This window comes from Humulus lupulus, chromosome 4 (genome assembly GCF_963169125.1).
Source record: "Humulus lupulus chromosome 4, drHumLupu1.1, whole genome shotgun sequence".
In the NCBI taxonomy this organism is placed as follows: Eukaryota; Viridiplantae; Streptophyta; class Magnoliopsida; order Rosales; family Cannabaceae; genus Humulus; species Humulus lupulus.
In genome coordinates, this window is record NC_084796.1 from 27,769,673 (window position 1) to 27,797,509 (window position 27,837).

The window sequence follows — 27,837 nt, forward strand, 5'->3', positions numbered from 1 at the left end:
TTCAATAATAAAATGTTTAATGCTAAAATTCTTTATAATGTTCAATACTAAAATAAGTCATAAAGTTATCATTTTAAGGTTACCCCTACCAAAATAAAAAAAAAAACTTCATAAAGTTCATTCCTTAGTAAATTAATGTAAATAAACTAAGAATCATCTTGTGACTCCCGAACTGAAATAGATGGCGACTCTCTTAAATTTGCATCTGAAGCTTGATCTGTTGGAGGTGGTGGAGGCGGTGCCATCAAATTGTTATGACGAAGTATATCCACAACTACACTAAGTTGTTCGTTAGTAGACTTCTGAAGAGATGGTGGCAATGGCACCTCATCTGGTGGGACATACCTGAGTATCAATACAGATATTGCTACCGTAGTAAATGCAACAAGTGTACCCACGCTGACCTGCCAATGGCAAAGGCATCAATATAAAAAACAGAAACAGGAATTCCAAATTTACATTTGTAGTATTTTTAAAAGGAAACTTGTATTTATAAATGAGAAAATAGAAGTCTGATTTTTATCAGACAGTAGAAAAGCACAACAGGAAAGTCCAATATGTAGCTAAATCAACAAATAACATTCCTTTAAAACTCTTTGACATTGTATAACCAAATAGCTACCCAATATCTAACTTTATCCCATGGACTCTCAAGATTGTCCTCAAAATCTTTAAAATTATTTTGTTCCACTCTAACCAGATCGCTGAACAGATAGCCATTATAGCTAGAATCCAAATTTACATATGTAATGACTATTTAAGAAACAACAGATACTATATGGTATTTAACAAACAATGAGCATTCTATCTTCCTATTAGAGCATTTTTTTAGAAACAATAATCTGGATATTAGGTTAGCATTCCCATTCCCCTCTGACTCCTCATTCCTCTCCTCCAAAGAAAGAACACATCAGCAAACTTATAGAGCAAAACAGATATGCTTATACTTATTTTAAAGGAACTACCTCTACATAACTTTCGAATAAATAGTTGATGACATAATTGATAGTAAATTTTAAAATCTTAAATATTTCAAAGCTTGAAACTCGTTAACTAAGTTTTTAACCAATAAAAAAAAAATAACTAACATTAAGCAGAAAGAAGTACAAAGAAAAGGGAGAAGTCCAATAATTACAAAATACATGCCAACTCCCTTAAGAAGTCCGAAAACAATAGATTCCTGAAATCTTTTACATCAAACAACCACAAAATTACCCAATACTTGATTCTATCCCAAATACTATCCATGTTATCAGATTTAGAAGACACTTGCAATAAAAATAAAATAAAATAAAATAAAAAAGAGGGGGTAGGAAAGATCATAACTTATGTTTTGGCATCATCTCAGTTTTATCATCAATATCATTTTTATTGACTTGCTTTCTGATTAAAATTTGGCTCACAATAAATCTCAATGTGCCATGCTTTAGTCTAGTACCACCACTGTAAGCATCTTCATAACAGAAAACACTTCATTGCAGAAGACAACAAACATTGCAATAATTACCCCTAAAACATGTAACTTACCATTCCTGCCAATTCTGAAACATCCATAAAGAATGCCAAGATTGCAGCACCAATTCCAGTTACCACTGTGCTCTTTATAGGAACTTGTGTGCGTTCATTAACATTTGAAAAGAATGAGGGCAGCAACCTATCCCTAGCCATTGCCATCAGAATTCGTGGCTGAGAAATTAAAAAAAAACAATGTTATTCAGACAAAATTAAAAATAGCGAGTTAACAAAAAGGAAAGATACAATTGAAAGCACGAGCAATAGAAGATTCGTGGTAATAAACCAGAAGAAAGGAGCAAATGTATCTTCAAATTGAAGAGAGAAAATAAATGTACAGGAGGGCAACCTACTGAGCAAATGCATCTATACTTTCATTTCTGAATTCATGAAAAATATGACAAATTAAGACACAACCTGTAGTTAAATAGTACTGTACCTAACCTAATTAGAACATAAGATTATTGATTATATGATCAACTATTATTTCAGGATCTAAATCAGGTAGAGGAAGAAGCTTAGGAATGTGGAAAAATAGGCTATATGCTGGGCTCTCTGGCTAAAAAAAAAAGTTGGATTTTTCAGGATATAGAAGATGTTTACACATTTGAGGAAAAATAAATTTTGGGTAGCTTTGTTGTTCTTTAACTGCCACATTATAATAAGAAAAGCAGGAATGTGTGGAGTTCAATGCTTCTTTTTTTTATCTACGTAGGGATAACACCATAGGTTGTTATTTAAGATGATCCCTTATCACCTTCAGTATTTCTAGCATCATCTTTGATACTCTATCCTTTCTATAATACTAAATATGGTTCCATATAAAACCAAAACTATCAGTTATTGTATGAAAAACTAAAAAATGTTTGTGCTTGGTGACAGTGCTTGTAAAGGCACCTTTTTTCCTTCTTCCTTCTGTCTAACAGATACGAGGTATGTTCTGCCTTTGTATTTTTATGACCTTTTAAAAAAAAAAAAAATGAACTTATATTAATATATGAAAAAAAATACAAGTTTAATAGAAATCAGAATGAAGACATTTACAACAAGAGATTCAAATATCTAGATAACTCAGCAAATAAAAGCCCTTTGGACCCTTTCACATTGAACAACCAAATAGCTACCCAATATCTAACTTTATCCCATATATTTCCAGGACAATCCTCAATATCTTCAAATTATCTTCTATTTCTGCTCTAAACTTGCACTTCTATTACTAATTATTCAAAGTACAATCATGATTCATTCCAACCCCACAGATTTACGATCGTCTCTATTACATCATTATCTTAATTGCAAAGATTAAGCGGTGGGAATTAGTGTGAAAAGATAAAATTATCTTGATCTCACTGAAAAACCTATGACCAGAATGCCATGTAGCTAGCTCAAAAGCAAGATACAGCCGGTGACCACCAAAAAATTGTGAAATTGTGACAGAGGAAAACACTTTAACAACCAATTCATACCTGAGGAAGAAGAGAACCCATCAAAGTTGATCAGAGTGCAGTAACAGCTCCAACAGTTATCACATACCTTAAATGACAGGCATAAAAAGTCTATTAGATTCACAGTTTTCAACACTTTCTCATTAAAAGATTGTATAGAATATTCCTAGCATATATATACACTTACAAAGCCCAATTCATCCCATGGCTAGCAAATGCAGTGGAGATGGGAGTGTCCGGATCCATTGCATGATAGGGTACTAAACCGACAATGACAACAGAGACCAACATGTACAAAGCACAGCAGATAGAAAGTGATGCACCAATACCCAGTGGTAAATCCCGTTTAGGGTTTTTCACCTATGAAAATAAGAAAAACAGGTAAGTCAAAAATTTAAGTTCCTTTCCATTAATAATCCCATTCTTATCCCATCCCAACCCCCTCAAAAACCCCCCAAATATATATATGTGTATATGTATATATATCCTATTCATTAGAACCCTTTATAGCCCATATAATAGTGATTTCTAACACAAATAACACAATTACCTCTTCAGCGGTGCTTGAAACTGTATCAAAGCCAATGTAGGAAAATAATACTGTAGCAGACCCAGCAAGCATTCCATCAACCCCAAAGGGAAAATACCTATAGAAAAGGAAGAGAATTTTTTTAAAACATTATTATTCATATATATTATATACATAGAAATAGAAATAAATTACCAAAATCAATAGTATCATATAAAAGTAAATAGAAAGGTAACAAAAAGGGTTGTCCAAGTACCCAGTAGGAAGCTCATATCCAACCCATCCAGACTTGAAACCCAAATAAGTACACGCAATTATGACAAATAGCAGTACACAAACATTTGCTGTTGTCACTATAGCTTGTGCTAGAGTACTCTGCAATATTTAAGTGATATAAGATGAGCCTAACAAAAATCAAATGTTGGTCTCATATTAAAATACAAGAACACAAACATACATCTTACCTCCTTAATTCCCACATACAGGAGCCCAGTGAAAATAAAAACTAGAACTGCTGAAAAGGGGTCAACTGTAATGTCAAGCCCAGGGATATATTGATGGCCAAGAAAAGCTGGCAGGTTGTTCTCTCCTCCAAAAAGAAATCCCTATGAAAGAAAGAAAGAAAGAAAGGAAAAAGAAACCAGTTAAAACTAGTGAAATTATTGCTGAAAAACAGTAACTTTCATAACCCAAAGACAAATTCAACTTTCATACTGTCTTGGGAACCTTGTACAAAATGTAAGAAACCAATTACTTACATTATAAATTTTAGATTGAACAAAAATGACAAAACAAAATTTATAGCAGTAATAATAATAAACCTTATTTGACTTGAGTAATAATTTATAGCATTGCCACCAACTACCGTGTGTGGTCGAGATGAGAGTCGTCCCGCGCCGGAGAGAGAGATGGTGCTTGGTCACTTTGATCTGATCTGGTGAGAGCTTCAGTATTTCACAATATGTGGTCGGTCACTTTATTTATTATTATATTTAAAAAAAAAATTAAGTTGTAGATGAATCGGTCTTGAGGAAGAACTGGAAGAGGCGATTGTTGTTGAAGATCAAAACATCAGGGACTCCAATGGATTAGCTATGAGAACGGAACAGAACGGCAGTGATAGAACAGTGTTGTGAGAGAACAGGGAATGGAAACAGGAAGGGTGCGTGAAAGGGTTATAAAATATAATATATAACATATAATATATTTGTTAATTTGATACAAAAAAAAATAGACCAGATGGCAGACACATATTACAACAAATTTAACATATCATCAATATTATAACACATCAGCTTACACATAAGCATTTATAAAAATATAAAATAAAAAGTAAGCAAAAATGGGAGGAAAAATTGAGCGGGAATTGAAAAAATTTTCCCTCAAAAATAAATGTAGGCAAAGTCTCCATATTAGTAGGCAATATTGGTAGGAAATAATATTTATGAATTAATATACTAATGACAAATAATTACTTACCAATATTCGCTACCAATAAATATTTGTGGGCAAAACATATTTTTACCTACCAATATATATATGTAGGTAAGAAATTGGTAGGTAAATGTCAGCTTATTTACTCCACATAAGCTTCCAAATAAGCATTTATAATAATAAAATAATATAATGAAAATAAAAAACGGGGGGAAAATTGAGCGGGAATGGTTAAAAAATTTCCCTCCATAATATACATAGGTAAAGATCATTACCTACTGATATTATTGGTAGGTAAAGCTCTGTTCAGAAATATAATATAATGGACTAGCATTTACCTACTAATATTATCTACCAATAAATATTGGTAGGCAAAATATTACTTTCCGTACCAATATATATTGGTAGGTAAATATCAGATTTCTTGTAGTGTAAGACATGCCACCAATCACATATCACATATTCCATATCCATAAACGAGGTATTTAGCATGCTTACTAAACAGGTATTAGTACTATTAGGGCCATGCATCAACACAGAGACTCAAGCTCTGAACGATATCATACTCAGTATTTAAAGTATGTCCCAATCACATGTTTCTCATACATCATATGCAATAAATCCAGCAATCTAACATGCACCAATAACAGCCATGCATGTCACGTTTAATAGTCAACCAGCATGCGTCAAGAATAGCCATGCATGTCATACATAATAATCAACTGACATGTTTCAATAATAACCATGCATGTCATACTCATTAATCAACCAACATGCATCATAATAACCACGCATGTCATACATAACAATCAACCAACATGCATCAATAATAACCATGCATGTCTCATACATAATAACCAACCGACATGCATCAATAATAACCATGCACGTCTCATACATAATAATCAACCGACATGCATCAATAACAACCATGCATGTCTCATATACACAGGGTGCAGTTTTCTTACCTCAGATTCGAGCTAGAACCAATATAAGAACGACCCTTGAGAACGATCAACCTTTAAGCCCTTAGCGGTCACCTAATCATAACCAAATATGGAACACCATCAATAACATGATAATCAAAGGTTCCACACCAATATCTAGCCCCCAAGAGATCAATCCAAACTAATCCAAGTAGTAGGGACATTCCCGAGGCCCATAACTAAGTTCCCGGGGTCAAAACGAGCAAACGGGGTGAAAACACGGCAAGGGCTGCGGCCCTAGCACCTTGGGCCGCGGCCCCCAGGGTTCTCTGAGGCTAGGGCCGCGGCGCCCTCCATCAAGGGCCGCGGCACCCAGCAAGGGTCACTTCCTGACACCTGCTTCTTCGAACTAGGGCCGCGGCGCACAAGAACAGGGCCGCGGCCCCCAACCCTGGGCCATTCCCAAACGTGTTTCAAGCACTCCAAATCCTCCAAAAACATACCCAAACATTCCCCAATCATCAAATCAAAGTTCCCAAGCTTCCCAATACTCCAAAACCCAAAGCTCAAACCGACCAAAAACTCAACAATTAACAAAGTCCAATTCTAAGCTTTAAAACTTTAAGAACTTAAAACTTCAAACTTAGATTACCTTCGATTGGGTTGTTTCTCGTCAAATCCTTCGGTTAAGAAGCTTCTAATCTTACCTAGGATCGCTATGCCTCGACCCTCGCTTGATTCCGACTCCCAGAACTCAAGATTTCCTCAAAAAGTCTCAAACGGTAAAACGGACTGTTTTGAGAGAGAACGAGAAGTTTCTAACGTACGTTCTTATCTGGGAAGCTACTTCAAGCTTAAGTAACCTCAAATAAAACCTAGTGCTCGGGGTCCCGAAAACACCCCAGGGGACACTATAGTCAAAACTTCCAGAATTTCACCCTGATCTCAAATATTCCCAATTTATCACTAAATAAACATTTCTATTACCCCAAAATTGACCCCGTTATGACAAAACCGCTAATCCATTATATATGATCGTCTCATGTCGAATAGCTCGAATATATCTCCATAATAATTAAATCTCATTCACAAATTACAATATGCACCCAATTTACAAATATGCCCTCAACAGGCCAAATTACCAAAATGCCCTTATAATAATAAATACACCCATATGCATGCATTCACCATCATATAATAATATAATTCACGTAAACATGATTATAATCATTATATATCATATTAAATCAATTATGGCCCTCCCGGCCTCCTAATCAAGGTCCTAAACCTTATTAGGAAATTTGGGGCATTATAATAAATCTGCCATAATTTCTCTTCTCAAAATTACATAACTTTGTGAAACTATCCAAAATTGACCTGGTCAACTTTGATAATTCTAATTGATAATTAAATCAATTAATTGGGACTATCTAGATGATTTTATTCAAGGTACAGTGGGGACCATGGGCCTATGAAATCAAGCTCCAATAAGTTATCATAAATCTAACAAATAAATTTACTAGCTTATTAATTCCTCGTGACTCTACTAAAGACTCGGAATTGCACTCTTGAATTCATAGAACGCTCTATAACAAATATAGATACGCTATTAATTATCCATTGTTACAACCATAATTTTCACTCAATCCTCTATAGACGGTCTACAATGAGATGGGACTAAAATATTGTTTTACCCCTCATTGTATTTTATCCTTAAAACACTTAGTTCCTTGTACATGATATTTCAGTAAACTAATATTAATTACTGAAATGAGATCTCTATCATTTAGCACCATGAACCAAACTAATAGGAAACCATCATTTCACTTTTTCATCAGAAGCTATAGATGTTCATATCTATGATTAACACTCCCACTCAATTATACTACCGAGTTCCTAAGATGTACGTACGGGCTAGTCCGTAGGGTAAGCTAGTAACGAACAAGTCAAAGAACTCAAATAATACAATCTGTTAGAATACTAACCCTCATAATTGAGATTGAATTAACCTATGGTCAACTATATGATATGACTAGAATAGATAATAACAATATGTTTACTTATCCTATCAACTGTCAATATCGGTCGAGTCCAATGTAGCAAATACATCCGATCTTATCTACTTTGTTAATGTTCTGGAAAGAACACAACACTACAATGTGTAAGTAGATCATATCATAGATTGGCAAGTCAGTGTAAATCCTGTGCACTGACTAATCTTAGGACTAACTTATTTTGAACATATAATCATACTTATATTCCACTGTGATTACGTCATTATAAATACGATTAGCTATATGCTTGAGAATTAAAGAAGTTTATATTAAACAAATAATTATGAAAATAAAACATGTGAGCAAAGTGATTGGCCAAGTCGAAAAATGATTTCTATTCTTTCATTGATAATAAATAAGATTACAAAGAAATTGAGTTTTAATTAGAGCATAAAACCCCAACACAATCATCTATAAATTTTATGAAGTATCTATTTCCTCCTCTAGGCTCATTCGCATCAAAATTAATCAATCAACATTTAATAACTGTTTTATTTGTGCTATAACATATATGAGCAAGTTTATTATGTCACAAAGTAATATAACTATAATCACATTACAAGAATTAGATTACATAATTATTGTCATTATCAAGAGTAAATAGTTTGATCATCCCATCACACGAATAATCATTTCCAACAAAAGTGTCCAATTTGGTCAAAGAGAGTTTACCATATTCAAACTCCTGTTTGATATCGGGTTAACTCAATAGACTTCCACTTATAATGTTTCTAGTCATATTGGGAACAAAGAAAATATTAGTTAATGCAACTTTCTTTCCATTAGTGAAGAACACATCAATGCAGCTTCTTCCAAGTACCTTGGATCTCTTTTCATTTCCCATTTGGAATTCAAGTCCTTCCTTTGCACTTTCAAAGGTTTTGGAAAGAGTATTATCATAGGTTGCATGAATGGTGGCACAAGCATCATACTATTGGTATTAAATAAGAAAAAAAAAATCAGAATATGCAGTACAATTGTATAGGGAAGGGATTTTAAAAAATCATTAATACAAGCCAGGATCATACATAAATAGATATATTAAATAACACACATATATAGATTAGAGATTATCTCTCGTAGCCTATCAAGTGTGCCTGAGTCTTTTTGTAAAATCAACATCTTCCTATCCTTATGAAAGCTCACACCATAGCCTTCCAAGTCGATCCTCAAACACACAAGGACGTGTGTGGGCACGTAGGATTCACAAGTTTATTTTAGGCTTTCTAGATGTACTTAACACATGTGATCTAGAGAGGTTAGAGAAGAGAGAGACTATCGAAACTTCTAGAATTCAGGTTTAGAGAATTCAATATTTTCTTTCTTTTTGAGAGAGTTTGATAACCTAGAAACAACTAACTTAATTCAACTTATGAAAATAATTGCTTCTTTTCAAGTTTATAAAGATAATTAACTAATTTAATTAATCTTTATTTTTAATTTAAAATAAAACGGACCAGTTACCATTTAATTATCTAATTTAAATCATATTTAAAAAGAATAATTAAATAAACAAATTAATTTGAAATTGAAAATTCAAATCCCAGGTATGGGAAATACCCATATGTGGCGCTACTCACTGTCTGGCACAGTGAGTGGCGTGAGCCACTAGGGTCTAACCCTGATGTTCTTATTTGTTTGTTTAATTAGTTTTAAGACAAGATACTTATCCCAAAATAAATATCAATTAATTCAAAATTAACTTTATCTTAAAGATATCAGTTTTAAATAAATATCTTATAATAAGATAATAATTCAACTCTCACAAATATTAATCCAAACATGATTAATATTTATTTTAACATAGAGTTTTTCAAACTATATAGTTAATTAATTAATTAATTCAGAATTAATCAATTGCCCATAATAATCATATAATTATTTCTTTTCCCTGGAAAGTTAATTCATTTGCAATTTAGTCATTCTCTCTATAATTCTTCCTTATGACATCCTTACCCTTGACAATGTAGGACAGAGGTGACCTGGGGACTATGGGCGTATAATACGAAGCTCCTATAAATTAGATTATTAATTAAAATCTTAAATCTAATAATCTTATTTATTAATTCCATGATTACTCCACTATAAATATGGAATTGCAGTCTAAGTATTTATAGAATTATATTTATAGAGTTTTCTGTTGTAGTCCATTAGTATAGTCATTAAATGTAGTTTTGTCATCCAATTATAGGTTCTTTAATTAGAGCTGGTCAAAATTATCGTTTTACCCTTCTAATTACCTCTTATTCCTTAAGTACCATTAATTCACTAGTGAATAATTAACTTATAATCAAATTATAGATTTCAGCGCAATAACTATTCAACTCTAGAATCAACCCTTAAGGGAACCAATATTCAATCCATTAGGAAAGCATGAATTCCATTATTGTAAATTATGTGCCCAGCCATTCATGATATTGAATCTCCAAAACAAAAGTCACTAGCCTCATTATATTAAGAGACTTTAATGAATGAATCAAAAGATCTAGCGAACACAAACATGAGTTCATGACCACTCAAGATTTAGACTGATCTACAAATGATTATCTATTATGATAAGAATTAAATCTTTATGGCAAACGGTAATTGTGTAAAGATATTTAATTCATATTGGTCCTGTCATATATAATCACTATTATATACAACACATTTACCAAGATGTCTATCCACATAAGTAATCTAATTCTAGACTACTTGCATCCCGTATGCATAGTAAACCGAACTAGTAACCATTCATTAAAGATTCCATACTTTTATATGTTACTGACTATTTTCTATATTGTATATGATCTTAATTCTCTTGTACTAATACACGATCATATCCTCATAAATGAATATGGAATTTTCTCGATATTCATATAAATTACTCAAACAATAATTATAACATTCAAATATAATAAAATTGTACTTTTATTTAAATCAATAAAATGTCTTTCTACATGCTTTTATGGCATAAACTCTAACACATACCACCATCCTTGCACCTTCCATTAGGTTGCATTAACTTCACTTAGGTTGCAATGATCTCAACATCAATTGCATTGACATTTTTACCTTCTCTTAAGGATGCATTAGTCTCATCACTATTTGCATAAACTATGCTTATTTCCGCTAGAGTTATCATACATTCCTCATTGAATGCATTATTCTCAACTAGGGTTACAATGCATTCCTCATCGAATACATTATCTTTAATCAGGGTTACAAAGATCTCATCATCAATTAAAGTAGAATAAATAACATTTTTGCCCCGAACTATGCACGTTACTGAAATACAAGACTTCTGTTAAATTTCGCCCTAGGTAGCTAACAGATTGATGATGTGACATTTTTTTTGTTGATGTGATACTGCCATGTGTAGAATAATTAGCAATTTTGCCCCCCAAACTTTGACCACTACCAAATTGTGCCATTTTTATTAAAACTATTTTTTTTTAAGAAAACCTAATATTTTTTGCTTAAAAATAACAATTATATTCTTAAAAAAATTCATTTAAAAAGATTAAGAAAATAAAGAATACTAAAAGTTTCAAATACTTTAAAAAATCTAATTAATAACAAAAATATTTTTTTTACATTTTTTTTACAATATAAAATAAATATATCTTAAAATAAAAATTAAAAATAAACCATAAAACAAACTATGTTCCCATTCGTCCTCCTCCTCTTAAATTAAAAGTTTTTTTTATTCAAGCCCTTCATCCTCTTCTTTAATTAAATATTTTTTCTTTGTTTAGTATTTATTTTAAATTTTCATTCAAAAATAGATTTATTTTATATTTTAAAAGAAAAGACAAAGTAAAATTAAAAAAAGAATTACTTGTTATTAATTAAATTTTTTTAAGGTTTTAATTATTATTTTTAGAAAAAAATATATTTTTTTATAAATTGGGTATTATTTGGTAGCGGCCAAAGTTCCGAAGGGGGGGGGGGGGGGGCAAAACTGCTAATTATTCTACACATGTCAATGTCACATCATCAATTCGTTAGCCACCTAGGATGAAATCTAACAAAAGTCCCGTATTTCAGTAATCTGCATAGTTTGGGGGTAATTTTTAACATCGTGAATCATTCGGGGGGCATAATCATATAATGGTCATAGTTTTAAGGGCAAAAATGCTATTTATTCATTAAAGTAACCCAATTAAATTCGTTTAGAAGAGCAATGATCTCTTCATCAATTGTCTTAATCCTAATCTCATTATGGTTAATTTTACAATTATCATATCTCGCATGATGTGTAACGACCCGGATTTTCAAGACTCGATAATGCGGAAATATAAATGTTTTCATTTAACAAAAAGTCTACCAAATCCGTAAATTTTTTTTTTTTAAAAAGTCGTATAGACATACTTAACATTTAATTAAAAACATATTTTATAAAGAGTAGAGTGAGCCTAGTTTAGGAAAATTACACAACATTTCAAAAAATAAAACAGCTTCCCAGAAGGTCGGTCCACATGTACATTAGCAAGGTAGACTTAAACACTCACTGCTCTACCTTGCCCTTGTTCTTACCTACAACAGGAGACAACTAGGTAAGCGAAAACGCTTAGTAAGTTCAACCTTAAAACAAAAGCATGCAGAGAATTAGGGTTCCGGATCCATCCGGACCCTACACAATCAATTTCAAGAATGCAAAAGCGTCTTGGCAAACTTATGGTCATGCCTGATAACCAATGACAAATTATTTCATATAAACAGATAAATTACTACACTAAGAAAATCCCAGAACAAGTAGATATATTATATCACAACTATATCTTATCAACAAATATATCCCTGCACTCAGAAACATCCCAGAGCAAGCAGATATAATATATCACAACATAATTCGAGACCAATGCTCGACAATTTCCAGCAATTCAGGCATAAAACACCCTCCAGCATAAATGCTAATCTGTAAGAGAGAACCAAGTCTCAACACTAAGATTTAGCCAATAAATATCTGCATCAAGTGTAACCATCGTTTTATCTAGGGCCTCGCTACTTATCCAAGAGTAAATCCCTCACAAGGGTAACCATCAAGTTACCTAGGGCATCACTACATATCCAATACTATAATCGAATTTACATGGTTTTACAGAGACTTCTATGTTAATCAGTGGTGCTGGTGAGCAGTTGCCCCTAGGGTGTTCAGCCTCACTCAAACTTGGCAACCCCTAGTATCTCTAGGCACTCTCAATGAATGGCCAATATTCACGGCTCCTATCCGGGAATAACTTATCAGAGCAATTGCTCGGGTTCTAACCGTTCACTGATTAAGTAAGCATGAGGGCCCCTTGGTCTGATTCATTTTGGCGCCCCTAGGTTTAACGAGCAATCCTCACCTCTTGGCCACTCATTGCGGTAATGAACCTGACATAATAAAATCAAGCAGTGTGATGGGGATCAGTCGTCTAGGATATGATGGATATCTACCGTTCATATTTTCTAAATCAACACTCACTAGACTAACGCTCTAAGCAGCTTTCTATGACAATGTATATATGTTCATGTGTTCCTATACTAACATACAATACAATAGTCGTTTCATGTTGCAGTCGCACAATATAAGTTGACTTACTTGGAGTCCTTAGCTCTCAGCAGGATTTCACCCTGCAATGTATAGTCCAGTTATGCTAGCCAATACTGTAGTTATCCATACAGTATACTCAGATTAATTATGGCGCTTCATAATCCATTATTATTATTATTTTGGGGAGTTTGGTCATTTTCATAAAAAATCATTTGTAAGGATAAAAGATCCTTATTTGGTTTTAAACCCATTAAGGAAAATCAAACAAAAATATTTGAGACTAAACCCTAAGTCTCGTGGAGACCTACCATATGGTCTTGATACCTAGGCTCGGGTATCACAATAGTAATTTCCCATAATCCGCTAAGAATCTTTTTATTTAAAAGTTCTGCCATTAACCCGTACTTTCAACAGTTGGTAAAATATATAAAAGATTTTAGTCGGTATTATATCCCGAAAATACTAATTAAATTCCTTAATTATTTTAAAAGAAAATAAACTATTAATTTTCCTTTTATTTTTCTTAAGGTTTTAATCTCTAAAATCCATTTTAAGAAAATTTCCTAATTTGTCTTAATTAGGAAAACCGTTAAATTTTTTCCATCTTGACTAGTTAATCTTTCCGAAGTCAATTAATCAAGTTTACTTACTATAAAAATAATTCATTCAATTATTTTCTAAAAATATATGGTTTTAAACCCTCCTTTAATTTATTAACTTATTAATAAATAAATTCTTTTATTTTTAGAAAGAATAAAAATTCTTTAATAAAAATAATTCCCACTAAAATCATAGTGGTATTTTAGGTTAAAATATGTTTTCAAGACTTGCCAAATTTTTATCTTGCAATAAGAAATTTTTTACTTTTTACCTTAAGTTCCAAAATCTCATTTTTACACTTAGTGTAAAACCCCTATTTGTCACATTTTTAACTATATACTTTGTTAGTTCATAACTTGAAATTTACTTACCCAATTGTTACCGAAATTTCCCAATTCCATTTTTGGTATGTCATTTAGGTCTTTGTAAAATCTTAAGTAAAAAGGTGCATTTTTTATTGGTGAAATTATTTTCCAACAATGAGGTAAAAATGACATTATTTTCAAGTCCTTATTTTTTTTTCCAAATTTTGACACTTAATAACATTTAAACCGTTCAGTATTTTCTTACCAAATTTTACATAGAATACTAGGTTATTCCAATATTATGTCCACCAAATTTTAGAAAAAATTGGGTTTATTTGCCCTATACAGTGGCTGTCCAAACTTGATCCCGAAATTAAGAATACGAAAAAACTGTTTTATTACCTAAACTTTGAAATAACATAACTCACTCATTTTTAAACATTTTTTTAGTGTTTTAAAAGCTCAATTTTATGTAATAAATCTAAAAAACATCACAGTATAATTAAATTTTACCAAAGAAATATACGGTGGATGCTTGACCCCTTGGAATCACAGCTCAAAATATGTATTTTGTTTTAGGGTTTCCAACAAAACCCTTGGGGGTTTTGGTCCCTATTTTCAAATATCAACACACAATCATCATAAAAATTATAAACTTTAAGCATTAACTATACAAAATAATGCTTAAAACTAAAAACCATACAATAACAACCATAAAAGTAAATTTTTACCTCTTGTTGTTCTTGCTTAAGGTTTGAATCTTCCTATTAGCTTTGACTCCTTCAAAACCCTTTCAAAACCTTAACCAACTCCCCCAACAACATATATAATCAGCTATTGAAAAATCTATGGATTTACAAGAGTCTAGTTTTTTGAAACATTACCTTAGGGAAACCCTTTCTAGACCAAGGCTTAGCTTCCAAGCTGTCTAGTGTTCTTGAGGTTGAAGATGGGGAGAAAACTTGATAGAGAGTTTTCAAATAAGATCAGAGTGATTGTGAGAGAGAGAGAGAGGGTCAGATTTTTTGGAGGGTTAGAAGAGTTTCTACAACTCTTTAACATCTAAAACACTCAAGTGTTTTTACTTTGCTATCAACTTGTGTATTAACCCTAATATTTAAAATGGGGATTAAACTTAAATAATTTGGTCTACTCAAATAAATCTCCCCACATGGCCGGCTACCCTTGAATTATATATGTAATTATCTATATATAAAGGTTAATAAATATTTCCTACGAAGAAAAATCCAATTTGACTTCCTAGAACCTTTAAAAACAAAACATAACACATAATAATTAAATTAAATGTCTCTCACATTGAATTTAATTAATCACACAATAAATTTTAACCTAAGGTCCATTCATGGAATAAAATTCCCCAATTCGGCAAAATTAAGCATTTAACACAAAATACCCTAACATTTCCATTTTCTCTTAGGTTTATTATTTTTTACAAAAATTTAATTTTTATGAATGTATATTATGTCCAAAATATATTTTCCATAGTTTTTCATTTTATTTTCTGAGATTTTTACCCGATCAGGGTTTTTGTGTCAGTCCAAGACCGAATGTCTTATCTTGACTTTTAAATCACAAAATTCATAATTTGGGTCGCAATAACTCATGGAATAATTTCCAAAAAAATATAATATTATTTAAAATAATATTCATAAGTCGGGGAAAAAAAACCCGACTCGAGTCGTTGAAAGGTACTCGAAAATGCAGGATGTTACAATACCTACAATTTATAGAGGTTTCATCCTCGAAACTTAAAACAAATGAGGATACAGCTCCCTCATATTGTCTTCTGTTTCCCAGGTTGCCTCTTCAATGCCATGGTTACACCATTGCACCTTTACCAATGGCACTGTCTTGTTCCTCAACACTTTTTCCTTTCTGTCTAGAATCATCACCGGCTTCTCCTCATAGACGAGTTGAGGATCAATGCTCAGCTGTTCATATATGAGTACATGTGAGCGATCGTGCATGTATTTTCTCAACAAGGATACATGAAACACATCATGCACCTTAGACAAGGCGGGCGGAAGAGCTAAACGATAAGCTACTTCCCCGATCCTTTCTATGATTTTGAAAGGTCCAACGAACCTTGGACTAAGTTTTCCTTTCTTTCCTAACCGCATAGCCCCTCGTAGCGAAGCTACCTTAAGCAGCACATTATCGGCAACCTCAAACACAAGGGGTCTCCTGCATCAATCAACATCGTTGTGTTGTTGATCAACCGAAGTTTGTAAGCGTTGCCTTATCTGTCGGATGTCCTCAGTAATCTAATTAACCTCATCCGATCCGAGAAACTTTCTTTCACTGGTCTCATGTCAATGAATCAGTGATCAGTGTTTCCTTCCGTACAAAGCCTCATACGGAGGCATCTTGATGGAATCATGATAGCTATTATTGTAAGCGAACTCTATCAGTGGAAGCTTCTCATTCCATGACACTTGATAGTCGAGCACGCATGCTCTTAGCATATCTTCCAGGGTCTGAGTTGTTTGTTCACTTTGACTGTCTATTTGTAGGTGGAAAGAAGTGCTAAACTTCAGTTTAGTACCCAACCTCGTTTGGATTCTATTCCAGAATGTCGAGGTAAAACGTCTGTCGTGATCTGATATGATGGAGTTGGGTACACCATGTAGTCTCATTATTTCTACAATGTAAATATCTACTAACATTTGTGCCCCATAAGTTACCTTGATCGGCAAGCAATGAGAAAACTTAGTCATCCTATCAACGATAACCCAAATGGCATTGTGCCCCTTGGGAGTGGTTGGTAGACCTGTGACAAAGTCCATAGTGACCATCTCCCACTTCCATTCTGGAATTTTTAAGGGCTGTAACAATCCAACTGGCCGTTGATGCTCGGCCTTTGTCTGCTGACAATTCAAGCAGTGTGCCACATATTCTGCTGTCTCCTTTTTCATCCCCGGCCACCAAAAGTACTATTTCAAGTCTTGGTACATTTTCGTGGTACCCGGATGCATGGAATAAGGAGCATTATGTCCCTCGAAAAAGATCTGCTTCTTGATCTCATCATCATCTAGAACACATATTCTGCCTTTGAACCCCAATACTCCATCTTCGGAGATATACCCTGGTCGCCCCTCGTTCCTCACTTCGTACATCAATCCTTGAACCCAAGGATCGAATAACTGCCCACCTTTTATAGCTTCCATAATGGTAAGGTCTAAATCCACGGTAGCAAGGTTGGCTCGTAACTGCGATGAAACCTCTTTCACTGTCATCACGTAAGAATTTGGCTGTCGACTGAATGCATTTGCCACCTTGTTTGCTTTTTCTGGGTGGTACAGAATGTCACAGTGGCAGTTGTTGAATAGCTCCAACCATCGACATTGTCTTATATTCAATTCCTTCTGAGTGAAGAAATACTTCAGGCTTTTGTGATCAGTATAGATGTCATAGTGTATCCCGTACTGGTAGTGCCTCCATATTTTCAGTGCAAAAACCACTACTGCCAGCTCCAGGTTATGAGTGGGATAGTTCTTCTCGTAATTTTTTAGCTGTCGAGAAGCATAAACAATTAATTTTCTGTGCTGCATCAGCACTGCTACCAATCCTCGGCCTGAGGCATCGCTATAAATAGTATATCTCTCTGTGCCATTAGGGATTGTCAGCACTGGGGCAGTCGTCAATCTTGTTTTCAGCTCCTGAAAACTCTTCTCACTCTTGTCAGTCCATTCATATTTGATGTTTTTGCTAGTGAGGGCAGTCATTGGTGCGACTATTTTTGGAAAATCCTTCCACAAATTGGCGGTAATATCCCACTAACCCAAGAGAACTTCTAACCTCATGAGAATTTTGTGGAGGTTTCCACTGCTTAACAACTTCTATGTTGGCAGGATCTACTGAAATTCTGTCTCCCAACACTATGTGATCTAGAAAACTAACTTTCTCTAACTAGAGTTCGCACTTAGAAAACTTAGCGTAAAGTTTTTCGTCTCGCAGACGTTGAAGGACCAGTTCCAGATGTGTTGCATGCTCTTCCTGGCTTTTTGAGTATATTAGAATATCATCAATGAACATGACGACAAATTTATCCAAATACTCATGAAATACGTGATTCATGAGATCCATGAATGCTGCAGACGCATTGGTTAGTCCAAAGGACATCACTAAGAACTTGTAGTAACCGTAGCGCGTTCTGAAGGCCGTCTTCGGTATATCCGTCTCCTTAACCTTGAGTTGATGATAGCCCGATCGCAGGTCTATTTTGGAAAATACTGACACTCCTTGTAGTTGATCGAAAAGATCGTCAATCCTTGATAATGGATATCTGTTCTCGATCGTCACTTTGTTCAGCTCCCGATAGTCAATGCACATTCTCATCGAGTCGTCTTTCTTCTTCACGAATAGGATCGGGGCTCCCCACAAAGAATGGCTTGGCCTTATGAACTTCTTGTCTAGTAACTCTTACAGTTGCAACTGTAACTCCTTGAGTTCAGCTGGAGCCATTCTGTAAGGAGTCTTTGAGATTAGCGCAGTTCCCAGAATTAACTCTATCTCAAACATGATCTCTCGGTCTGGTGGAATCCCTGGGAGATCTTCAAGAAATATGTTGGGAAACTTGCACACAACCGTTACATCAGATGGTTGTTAACTCGTCTCTTTATCCTTATCTACTACGTTTTCCAGAAAATCGATGCATCCATCAATCAACATTTTTCTCACCTTCCTCGCAGAAATCAGCGGACACTTCTTTTCTCTTGACGTACCCTTGAACTCGAATGGTTCTTCTTCTGCTGGGGTGAAGACCACTTTTCTGCGCTTGCAATTGATAACGGCTCCATATCTGGTTAACCAATCCATCCTAAGTATGACATCGTATTCATGTAGGTCCAAGACTAACGAATCTACCATCAGCTCACGACCTTCAACCCAAACTGGTACGGCTCTAACCCATGTCCGCACCAGCATATCCTCTACCGAAGGCAAGGATACCCCACAAATAACAGGCATAGGCTCAGGACTTCTATTTAGTTTTTCCACAAAGGATGCAGATACAAAAGTATGCAATGCACCAATATCAATTAATACATATGCCGAGGTTTGGGCGATAGAGATTTGACTTGACACCATATCAGATGGTCCAGCTCCTTTGTCACTTTGCGTAAGCGCATATACTTGGCTGGCATTCGCCAATCTTTAGCAAAGTTCCCTGGCTTTCCACAGTTAAAACATACCCCACACTCGCCGTGATGGCATTGATTACACTTGTTGCACAGTGGCCATTGTTTAAACTCATGTCTTGGCTGTTTGTTGGGACTAGCCATTGCCTGATTGGGAGGTACCCCTTTACTTTTGTTATTTCCCCTAAAAATCAGTCTTGTTCCTCTTGGATTGTCTGTTCGCCTTGAGTTCTGGCCGAACCTCGGGTTGAACTTTCCCCTTGGGCCATTCTGATTGGCTTGAAACTGTCCGGGGTTGTTGGGAGTGTACCTCCTGTCTTCATTCTTTTGTGGTTCAGGCTTGTCTGACACAGCCCAAGACTTTTGACGAAGAGCCCGTTCCACAGCTTCGGCATACGTCTTTTGGCCAGTTCTACCAGTGTCTACACATCTGGCAATGTCTCTGCGTAGGCCGTTCATAAAACTCCAGGTCTTATTCTCTTCAGTGTTCACCTGGTTCTTCGCGAACCTAGACAGCTGGTCAAATTTTCGAACGTAATCCTGCACTCTTGACATTCTGTGCTTCAGATTAGTGAACTCATTCACTTTGTGCTCGATCACTTCCTTACTAAAGTACTTGCCATTGAACAAGGTCAAGAACTCTAGCCATTCTATCTCGGCAACGTTATGCCCTTTCTTGGCTGCGTCCCACCAGAGGCGAGCGTCTTTTCTCAGCATATAGGTCGCACAAACTACCTTCTCTCTCTTGGTAGTTCCAATGAAGTCGAAGATCCTTTCCAAAATACTGATCCATTCCTCTGCCATTGATGGGTCACTGCTCCCCTCAAATATAGGTGGATTCTGGTTGCCGAACCTTTCTGATATAGGTTTCGCTCGGGCAGCTCTTGGTGCTTCTACCGGTAGTACCGGTTGCTCAATGACAACCTGTGGGTCAAGGTTCTATTCTTCATTGTTTTCAGGTGGTATTTAATTGTTTTGAGCATTATTGGGTGGCATGGGGAGTCATCCCAAAAAGGGTGTTAAACCTTTCAGCTTGGAGGGCATCAGTGTCCTCCTGTCTCTTTTGTCCTCTTTCAATTTGGGCTCTTTGCGTCTCCACTAGCCTTTGTAGATTATTCATTATGCTCGGCTATCTCACAAATTCTAGCAGCTTGGGTTGAAGCTCTAGCAGCATGCGCATTCTGAGCTTTAGCTGAGCTCTTGTCCATGCCATTTTTGTTTGATTTAAAATCAAAAAGCTCCTAAGCGTATAGGGATGAAAAGTTAATACTGTTGGGAATAGTGCCCTAAAAGAATATGTAGTAGACATTTTTTTTATGAATTAAATAAATAAATTGAATTTTTTATGCATATATTTTATGGACTGTATTATTCTGTGATAATATTATGTAAATATCAGAAAAATTCCTAAGTTCATATATGTTATCTCAAACAAGTATTGGTACGGGAGGCTTGTGTTTGAGATCAATGAACTTGAATAGTTCGCAGTAAAATAAAGTTATGGAATCTTTAGATTAATTACTGCAAGTACGGTCCACTAGTATTATGAATACATGTGATTTAGATCCGGATTACTAGTGTGGTAGGACACTTTAGTGGAGGTGCTTTATATATTAGAGAATATATAGAACTGGACCAGATATGTTTACTAATACTTAGTTAAATATCGTTTTGAAGTATTAATTAAATATATCAATTGATGATCATATACAAATACATCTTAATCATGAAGTTACTATCAACTCCTGTTTATGTTATATGAGTTCTTTGATTCACTCGTTAGGGTCTGTCAGAATGATCAGGCTAGAAACTTTTGTTTTGGGAACTCATTAATGTAGATGGTTGGGGACATAGTATACAAATATGGAATCTATGCCTTCTCGTAAGAGATTGAATAATGGTTCTCTTAAGGGTTGACTTTTGGGACTGAAAGGTTATTGAGCTCAAATTCATAATTTAGTTATGAATTAACCTTCACTAGTAAGGTCAATGGTACTTAAGGAAACAAGAGGTAATTAAAAGGTTAAAACAGTAATTTTATTCCCGATTAATTATGAACCATTATTAGAGGGTCAATTTGTATGCAATAATTATATCAATGGACGCTTTATAATTATAAAGTACTCAGTAAATGAAATGTCTATAATTACAAGAGTGCAGTCTCATATTTATAGTGGAATAATCATGGGATTAATAAATTAAGATTATTTAATTAAATAGTTTAATTAATAATCTCAAATTTATTGGAGCTTGGAATTATAGGTCCATAGGTCCTCATAGCAGCTCTATCAACACTATTTAAGGTAAGAGTTGATATGAAGGGAAAAATAGTTTAAAGACATATTTAAGAATAAATTTGTTCTTCGGGCCAAATATGCAATTATATGATAATATTGACTAATTAATTAATTACAAATTAGTTGTAGTTAACAAAATTAAGTAATATTAAATTATTGTATACTTTTCAAAATTATATTAAATAATTAAATTAATTTCGAAATTTAATTAAATAATTAATTAATTATAATTTTCGAAAATATTGGATTTAATTAATTAGTAGAATTAATTAAATATATTTATTTTAGTGGGAGATAATAATATGATAAGTTCAAATTGGATTTGAATTTAAAAGATTAAGATTTATTCAAATAATTAATTATATTTGATAATTAGTTAAAAAGATATTTAATTTAAATTTGAATTAGTTATCAGGTTGTTAGATCTTATCTGACAAAGTAGTTTGAATAAATAATTAAATAAAAATAGAAAAATCAAATATCCCTAAAAAAGGGTGGTACATGTGCACACACAGTCCACGGACTGTGTAACGCCCTGAATAGCCAAGACCGTTACACTGTGTGTTTATAAAGGCGCAAGACTTGCTAATCAAGTCGTTTTGTTATAAATGTGTTACTGAAACAGTAGTTGAACTAGGGTTAAAAGATTTTGGCCACAAAAGCTACATTTTATATAATCAAATATTCCTTTACATGGGATCCCAGAAGTAATAATGTTAAAAGACAATTTACAACATTTCAAGACAAAAGTACAGCTACTAGCCACTCTAAGGGCAAAACAAACATTTAGGCTTTTCCCGTCTTGTGCCACTCCTCGGCTATGGCGACCAATCAGCTGACTATGTACATTCAGCCCTAAAGCTCTCCATCTTAGGACTGGTCCACTTTTCCCTTGCCTTTACCTGCACCACGTAGCTCCCGTGAGCCAAGGCCCAACAAGAAAACACAATAACAGAGCATAATCATCAAACAAACAATCACATAACTCATACTGTATAATCATATACTCAAAAATCCAAATATTCACAATAATCAAGTATTCAGCATACCAAGTTCATCATTTCACATTAATAACCAATTCACATACGATAACCAGGGTCAACGCCCTTAGGTCGCACCCTCTATTTATCCCACTGAATCTGGCCCGCTTAAACCGAGCTCAGTGAATATCAAGCTGTCCTCAGCTACCAGTGGCTGAGCTATGTCCGGTGCGCAAATATTGATTCCAGCACTCTTAAGCTGTTTATCACATGTCCCATGGATCGTAGCAGATATAGGGAGCTCTTAGTCCCAACATAATAGCAGATATAGGGAGCTCTTAGTCCCAACATAATCACATATCTGGGTGCAGTTTTCTTACCTTTGGATTCCGGTAGCTTTGATCGATGGTGACACCCCTCAAGCAGGATCGCTTTCAATCCCTAGCGTACACCTAGTCACGGTCACAAGTTAGAACCATACCAAACTTCAATTCCAAAACCTAACCTCGGGACCAATCCCGAGCCCTCGGGAGGCTCTAATTCCACCAAACGGTGTAGTGGAATCAAACCCCGAGCCCCTGGGAAAAAGCCCTAAGAAATATCCCAAAAACCCTCTTCTGAAAATAGGGTAGCGCTACAGCACCATAAAGAGGGTGCTGTAGCACTACAAATAGAGCCAAAAACACCCCAAGCACCCCAAGCCTAGCGCTATAGCACTAATCACAACCAGACAACATCCTGATTTCTCTTCTTCGAACTTCCTCGAGCCAAAACCCTCCAAAATCCTTCCAAACGTCAACCAAACTCCAAAACAAACCTACCAACATCTATATCTCACGCCATATGACCCAACCATACAAAACTCAACCACATTCATCATCAAACCAAGAAAAAGCCATGACTGATCCTGAAACTCAAAAACTCAACAGAAAACAACAGAAACTTTAGTATTCAAGTGACCAAGTTCAGAATTTCTTACCCTCAATAGAGAAATTCAACCTTAGGCTATCCTCCACACTTCCTTACCTTTCCCTCCTCAAAACCTCAGCCTTAATTCCCTAGAATTCTGTAGAGTCCAAGAACTTTAATTAGCTAAGATAGATAATACTATGATAGTATTTATAGCATTATCTTTGTTACTATGGATTTTTGGTTCAGACCGGGAATTATTTGGACACTCATAGTAGTACTTATAGATTTTCTAAGTTTAATCTATTGTTTAAGAATATTAAGTATAACCTAAGGTTTGATTAAAGTGACTGATATTAAGGATTATATTTATTATATTATAAGGTTTAGACATCAACCAATAGGATTTTAAACACATGTTATGAATGGTGATTAAGGATTAAGTATTTTTGGGGATTAAATCTAATAAGGAGTAAAGTTTGAATGTTATAGGGTCAGTCAGCAGCTTTGAGTACGTTGAGGGCTTAGTCAAGGCTGTTTACTCCATTCAAACTTAGCTAAAAATGTGTAATTTCGTGTTTAAATATTCAGCGTGTGCCGATATATCGCAGCTATAGGGGGCGATATATCGCAGCACGTAGATACGGAAAACACGAAACGATGCACGGTCGCCTCGGGCATACTGGCCCAGGAGATATATCGCCTACAGGGGGCGATATATCGCCTCCTTCAGAATAAATTCAAACTCTTTTGAATTCATTTCCTTTCAGCCATTCAAACTCCTTCAACAGTCCAGCATCTTTTGAACGAGTCTTCAGCCTCTGCTGAACGATTATTCAAATGATTTTCACCTAAAAAGCCATTATTTTTATTCAAGTAAAATCAAGATCTTTTCATCTCCAAACTCTATAAATAGGACCTAGTACCCAGCCATTATTCACCTTTTGCTCTAAGTTCAGAAGCTGCTAGTGTTAAGTGAGTGTGAGAGTGTAAACACCTGGTTTGGGAAAATCATAAGCTTAAACATCATAAGCTTATCAAACACTTTGGGAAGTGAGGTTCTATAGTATTTCGGTTGAGGTGTAGATTGGTCTTTCAAGTCTTTGAGGTAACCAAAACTCTAGTTCATTTCTATATTATGTTATTTTCTTTCTCATAGTCTTCTACTCAATCTCTAACCTTAATCTTCATTTTGGTTAGGGAATCTAAGTTCTTGAGCACATAAGTTCGGTAAGCATGTTTCTCAAATGGTTTAGTCTTTCCATCTCTTTCATTTCATCTCCTTTCTTTAGACTCACTCTTTCTTATGGTTTTAGGAGTGTTCCAAAAGTCCCAACTCAGTCCATTATATCCCGGTAACTTTGGTAAGGAAAATAGGCTAGAATCAATATGTTATGTGCTTATATTATCTATATGTTTTATGTTATTAAATGTGTTATGATATGTATATATGTTTGTAGGCTTGGGCATATGACCCATATGACTAACAAGACCCCAAATGGGTTATGGGCATATGACCTACTTAGCTAGTAGGACCCCACTAATCCCATGGGCATATGCTTGTTTAGTCTATGGGACCCCAAGTAATAATGGCCATTATAATAAGTGTATGTTATATGTATTATGTTAAGTCTTTATGTTTCTTATGAAATTATGTATATGATTAAGTGTTAGATTTTTCCTTGCTGGGCATTAGGCTCATTCCTTTCTGTTTATGTGCAGGAAATAAGCTTTAGAGGTGGAAAGATTCGTGACGCTTAGAGGATGTGTATCGATGGTGAATGGAGTCAAGGGGCCGAGCGTTATTCGATTCGAGGATGTAGTCTTGTTTATGTTTTTATGGTTTTAAATGTATTTTCCGCATTTTCTATGTAACTCTTTTTACTTTAAGTTATTTTTTTGTTTTAAAGACAATGGGTACCCATATCCTACTTATTTTATGAAAGTAAACTTTGTTTCTACAAGTTTCTGATAAATTATGGTATTTTCGCAAAAATGTAAGTTTTATGTATAGTTTCGTTAATGGTCCAAAAAGTCTAGAGTAGTGGGTCATTACAAATTCCCATCAAAACCCAATTCAGAAATCCAGTTCAACACCAAAACCAAAACTAAAGAAAACCTTAACAACTTACCTTAATTGAATGAGTAACCTCTGCTATTCCTCAAGCTTAATCAAGATCCCTAACTCCAAGATTTAGCCCAAGCTCTCCCTGAGTTATAGCTCCAGAAGATCCTCAAGAAATGAAGAGGAATGGCCAACCGAGTGAAAGAAAGGGGTTAGCTCTAGGTGTTCTGTTTTTCTTTCTTTCCTCCTTCTTTTCCTTTGTCTCTTTCCTTTCTTTCTTTCAGCTTCCACTATACTCTAAACATTCCACTAAGCCTTAAAGGCAGAGATAACTCTTATCCCTTATAAACCAAATGACCATATTGCCCTCCCAATAATCATTCTAAGGGCATTTTGGTCATTACTCCCAATTCCTGCTAATTCCTCGAGTGTCTCTAATATTTACCGCTTACTTCCCAACACCTAACTAATCACCAATTTTATTCCTCAATATCAAATAGATTCCAATATATTTCCTAAATTTCGAGAAATGCCCCCAGGCTCACCCCGAACCGGGTATAAATCCCCGTCGTGACTTTTTCGCTAAACCGCTCACTAGGATCACCTCGAATCATAAGCTACAAATATATCCACATAATAATGTGGTCTAAAAAAATTATCACAGATATTTACATTTATGCCCTCAACGGGCCAAAATTACGAATATGCCCTTATAACCTAATCAGGGCCTGCATGCATACTAATACACATAGTCATATATCACAGATATCCAAATAATCATATAAACATGTTTTTAATCATTTAAATCACATATAATCCTGTTATGCCCTCCCGACACACTAATCAAGGCCCTTAAGCCCTTTGTAATTTTGGGTTGTTACAAACTGTGTGTGGCGTGTACTGCTATTTTTTAGGGATAGGATTTTCATTTTTTTAATTTATTTAATTAATTAATGGATAATTCAAAAATTAATTTTTGGATATTTTCATTAATAAAATAATTAATTAATTAAAAGTAAATTGTAAGTTGGTTACAATTTTTTTTTTTAAATTTGAATATTTTCTTTTAAGTTTGACTAATCATAAAATATACAGATAACTCGGATAACCAAGACAACTCAGTCTATTCACTCTGTGAAAAATAAAACAATATTTTTCTCTCCCTGAAAAATAATGAACCAATTCTCAGGCCTATTCTATTGATCTCATGTGTTGAGTACATCAAGTAGAATAATAAATAAACTATCCTTCATTCTCTAAGTGCCCACACACTTCTTAAGGTGTAGAGAACGCTTTGGAAGATCTTGGTGTGAGTACGCAGCTTGGATAGGAAGATCATTCTAATTACGAAAAGATAGCAATGACACTTGATAGGCTTCAAGAGGTATGATTTCTATTCTTAACTTACTTATGATTAATGTATGTATATTAATGGGTCTGCATATTTAAAGGTAGTTTAAATATGTTACAAAAAAAAATAATTTGTACACTGGCCAACCCCACCACCTTTCCGTTGCGTATTAGGAAACTTGTTCCTCACAAATACCAATGCAAATTACCTTTTCCCTTTCAGTAGCCGCCACAAATTTCAAAGATACTCTATCTAAGTTGCCAGATTTGGTTCCGGCTGTACTCTTTGTCCTCGGCCTCGACCCTTCCTCTACCTCGGCCACGACCTGCATCTTGGTCAATGGCCGCTCTCTCGGCTGGGTCTGGTTGATTAACAACTCCACCTCCCCTGGCTCGAGTGTTAGGCACCATCACAAGTCTTTATACCACAATGTATAGTAGGAAGAATACTAACCTAGCATTAAAAATGATAATGACAGATCATGCCATAGGATTTTAGTTAGCAGGAGGATAAGTACACAAGAGAACCCTAACTACACATCGGGTTTCTACATCTGCCTACTACAGCTACACCAAATTCCTACAACCTAGTAGGTTTGGAATGTCTTTACAAAAAGTATCAACAAGACTCTCACAGTATAACCTAATCTAGGCTATCCATCAGGATATCCAGCTTTATGTTAGTATCCTCGTCCGACTGCTCAGGATCTTCCCCTTGCTCTACCAAAAACTTCCATCATGTACTGCATTCATT

General features: G+C 34.7%; 1 pseudogene; it reads right to left on the reverse strand.

Moving 5' to 3' along the window:
• Window positions 1-27,415, reverse strand: LOC133832027 (cationic amino acid transporter 2, vacuolar-like; annotated as a pseudogene).
• Window positions 27,416-27,837: the final 422 nt, after the last annotated feature.